Genomic DNA, 4,460 nt, shown 5'->3' with positions numbered 1-4,460 from the left:
TATTTCGTTTGCCAAGACTTGACTTTATCTATATCGTCAATTGTCTTGCAAGGCAGAAACCTCTGTAATAAGAAGAAAAGAACTATCAGCAGTAGTTAATAATCCTTTGACAAAAAATGGGCGCATTCAAAACACCAGCCTCCACTGCTTGGTAGAGTGGTCTTAGGTGCCAGACTCAAGGATTCAATCATGTGTAGTGACAGTTTTATGTTATTCACAACACAGATTTCCATTCATGTTTATTAAGATGTGTAATTTGTATGTTGGTTGTATGAGAACAGTTTCTTCAAAAGTCCTGTCAATTAACAGTGGAGAGCTAGCCGACGTATGTCTTCATGAAAACGCTCTTTAAGGCGATTAGAAATGTCTTGAACAAATCTGCGTCATATTTTTAAAATAGTTTAGCTCAAGATGCAACGGGAGTATAAATGAATTCTCCGCCCTCCATTCCAAGATAAAACTCCATGTGTGAATCTTATCTTAAGTTGATGATGTTGGTCACTACTGGAAATTGCCCAGTGATATCGACTCAGGTACAGTACTCAGTTGTTATGTGCTGTAATTTGATACATGCAAAGCATTTGCATTCCCTCCAATTATCAATAAAGTCAATAATGTATTAAACATTACATGCCACTTCTTCCCTAGATGATGTTCATGTTGGATCAGTGAGAAAGGCATGCCAGGTTGTGCTTGAACCAGCACCTTACTATCATTTTAGTCCCAACCTGACCGCACTAAGCAATTGTACCACAGAGACTCAAATGGGTCAGTTTTCTCCATTTACGGTTTTTGGGAAAAAAATCATCTGCATTTTTAAGCAAGATTGTATTTTAAATTTCACAAATTGTAAGTATTTCTGGAAAAACGCTGTTTCAGAAAGAAACTGAGTAGACGGGAATAGCCCAGTCAGTAGAATATCGAACTTTTCATCTCAGGGTCCCTATTCAGGTGGCTGATTTTCTTGCAACTACTTATTCCATGCTGAAACGAGCAGGAAATGTTTCAGCAGTGGAGCCTTCTTTGGGTGTGATATAGAAAAAAACCTTTACTTGATTCTTTCAAATTAATTTAAACCTCATCTCCAGCACCTAAACTCGTCAGTTGCTTTCAGTAGCTAAAGACACAGGCCATACTGCTCCAGGTGAGGTTCGAACTCACAACCTCAGCATAGCTCCGCTGTGTACTGCCGTATAAGTACCGCGCACTGACCAATTGCGCCACTGGAGCTGTGAAACACCCACTCCTCATACAGACTGACGTGGCAGAAACACAGGGTGAAAACAGGGTGTCGGTTGTGAATCCATCTCCACATGGGGGAAAGGGACAGTACAATAGAAAAGAATATACAAGAGAATAAACGGAAAGAATTGTGCTCACTGCAAAGAAGGAAAGAGGTGGCCGGATACATAAAACAGCTCGGTGGATAATTTGTAACGACATTCTTTGCTGACAACCAGCAGTCGGATTTCTTTTCATGTTCCGCTGTGCAGTTTGAACGTTTGTTCTCCCAGATCGGTTGGTTATATGAGATCAAGTGATATAAATTAGGACTAATCAGAATCAATACAATTGACGTCTGGCAAAGGCAAATAACCTTTGCACATGATCTGGAATGTGACTGGTTAAATTTCAGCACAGTTGCAACCCCCTTTATAAAGGGTGTGCACATGTATACAACCAAGGCATTGAAAGTTTTTTGTTGTTTATTGTTCCAAAAAATGTTCCATTTCTTTTCTTTCTTAAATGTTGTTGATTAAAAGATCTTATTAAATGTGAAAAAATCTGATTGTGAAAAGGTCAAAATGTTAGTGAAAAAATGTGTATTGTGAGGAAAGATGAATTGTGGGAGCCCCTTGACTCCTCACGTCGTACTGTATTTCTCTCTCATTCTACTGGGAGTGGTGCTGTCACTTCTGGATAAAGTCTGTCAGTGGTCATTCCAGACGGGTCAGGTACGACTGCGCTTCGGCACAAGAAGAGATATGTGACTTGCGAGGATCCCGACAGTGTTGACTCTCTTCTGGAGCCTGGATAGCTCAGTTGGTAACGCATCAGACTTTTAATCTGAGGGCCCAGGGTTCAAGTCCCTGTTCAGGCAGTTGTGTTTTCCTTAAATCTATTGTGAATGTCATTATAAATCGGTAAGGTGTCAGTCTCGTAAACCGAAGATCGCGGAGTCCAACCCTGTCCATGCGTATTTCGTTTGCCAAGACTTTACTTTATCTATATCGTCAATTGTCTTGCAATGCAGAAATCTCTGTAATAAGAAGAAAAGAACTATCAGTAGTAGTTAATAATCCTTCGACAAAGAAACGGGCGCATTCAAAACACCAGCCTCCACTGCTTGTCAGGATGGCTGAGTGGTCTTAGGTGCCAGACTCAAGGACTCAATCATGTGTAGTGACAGTTTTATGTTATTCACAACTGTTATTCATGTTATAATAGACCTCTAACCATATACGTATAATAGACCTCTAAAGTTATCCGTATAATAAACCTTTAACCATATACGTATAATAGTCCTCTAAAGTTATCCGTATAATAGACCTCTAACCATATACGTATAATAGTCCTCTAAAGTTATCCGTATAATAGACCTCTAAATTTATCCATATAATAGAACTCCAACCATTTATGTATAATGAACATCTAATCATAGACGTATAATTGATGTATAACAATAGACGTATATTAGAATTTCATTCTAGACGAATTTCAGACCACATTTATACGTCTAAGGTGTGCGTTTAATAGACGTATATTATACGTCTTTTGCCTACTGGGGTGTATCAGGCTCCGCTGCACAGCAGTGGAAGTAGAAGTGTATAGATGAAACCTTTAATGTATTGTTCGGTTTCAATCAAAATGCTTTACTACTACAAGAGAGAAGTATAGTAAGAAGGATGGAACAAAATGTATGATTTATTGGAAGAAAACATTTTTTTATTTATTTATAAGCTCGTGTCATCCAGCTCTAATACAAAAGCGACTCGCATCTTCAGCCCTTTTTTTTGTTTGTGATCATTAATTTCTTTAGTTATAATCAACATTGATCTTTTTTTAAAATAATCAAACACGCAGACAGATTTTTTAAAAGTATTAAGAGTTGACAGGGTGCCCCTTCGGAATAGTCGTCAGAAAATGTGAGAAAAGGAAAGTTACGTACAGTAAGCTCTCATACACAGTATTTGACATTGGAATCTGATTACAAAAAAACTACCTGTCTCCCCAGCATTTGTCGATGCTGTTGTTTTTAATTTACATATTGTTCGCATTTTAATGATTTTTTTAAAAGATTGATACAAAAATCACTAAATACGAAACGTAAAAACCCCAACTGGAAGCAGTTGACCATTCATATTCTTGAATTTTAAATCCCTGTGTTTATCTGTGTCCGAGTACCTGGTGCAGCTATTTTGAAAGCAGAGTCTATGATTTATTGCGGAAGCGCATTGCCACCAAGGAAAAAAAAAATCCTGAGTTCTCTTAAGAAATACCAAATTATCTCCTAATTGCGACTCACTCGCTGAATGATCTCTCAAGAAATCCCGAGTGAGATTCAACAGGTGTTTCCTGCAACAGCCACGACAAGTGTGAAGACGTTCTCTGGATTTCCCGAATATGACGTTAAATTAGTTCAAATCATTTACCAGGTTCCCACGTACAAAAAGGCCCAAGGACTCCAGCAGTCTTACAACCACTGTCCTGTTTGCCTCACCAGACACGATCTCTATTCTGTTGTAATCCACGATGACCCCGTTCTTCAGGTGAATTATCACGTCCTTAGTCGTCTTTAATCCCTATTGCTCAATGCATGGTGAAAGCATTGTATACATGTGTCTGACAATGAGGAATGGGCCCCTGAGACACTCATTTGCCTGTTTCACAAATGATCGTATTTTACCAGAGATTCCGTTTGGGATTCAGATGTGCATTCGGACAGCAATCCCTTTAAAAAAATGATACGTTCTGGATGAGGTCAAAGGTGCAGGAACACTGTATTTAGGATGTGTTTGCAGTGATTCTCTGTCTCCTGCTTCAATGCAGTGATATATAGATGTGCTCCTGTAATTTATTGGTACATGCCCAGGGCAATAAGCAGTCTGAGGATTTATTTCCAGACGGCATAGAGCAGTGAAGCAGTGAAGTAGTGTAACACACTGGATCATTATGTTATTATAATCTATTCTACTTATATTATTACATACAGGTCTCTAGCTTCAACACAGTGATATATATATAGGTATGCTCAGTGATTTATTGATACATGCCCAGGGCAATAAGCAGTCTGAGGATTTATTTCCAGACGGGCTACAGGTAGTGTTGTGAAATACTTCAACACACTGGATCGCAGATTTAGACCCCCTGCACTCTTACTCCTTAAAAAGCAAAGAAATTAAGATATCTAGCAATCACATTGTAACAGGGGTGACAGTGACTTAATGCTTATACTAGTG

The 4,460-nt window shown here is 38.7% G+C and overlaps 1 non-coding gene across 1 annotated transcript; it reads right to left on the bottom strand.

Moving 5' to 3' along the window:
- Positions 1 to 1,136: 1,136 nt before the first annotated feature.
- trnai-uau (transfer RNA isoleucine (anticodon UAU)) lies at positions 1,137 to 1,230 on the bottom strand. Its single transcript has 2 exons — positions 1,193 to 1,230; positions 1,137 to 1,172 (listed from the first exon to the last, which is right to left on the bottom strand). It is a non-coding gene; the product is annotated as a tRNA-Ile (tRNA).
- Positions 1,231 to 4,460: the final 3,230 nt, after the last annotated feature.

This window comes from Lepisosteus platostomus, chromosome 5, assembly GCF_059453375.1.
Source record: "Lepisosteus platostomus isolate fLepPlt1 chromosome 5, fLepPlt1.hap1, whole genome shotgun sequence".
Classification (NCBI taxonomy): domain Eukaryota; kingdom Metazoa; phylum Chordata; class Actinopteri; order Semionotiformes; family Lepisosteidae; genus Lepisosteus; species Lepisosteus platostomus.
The sequence above is the reverse complement of the archived record's forward strand: the minus strand, read 5'-3'. Positions and strand labels throughout refer to the sequence as shown.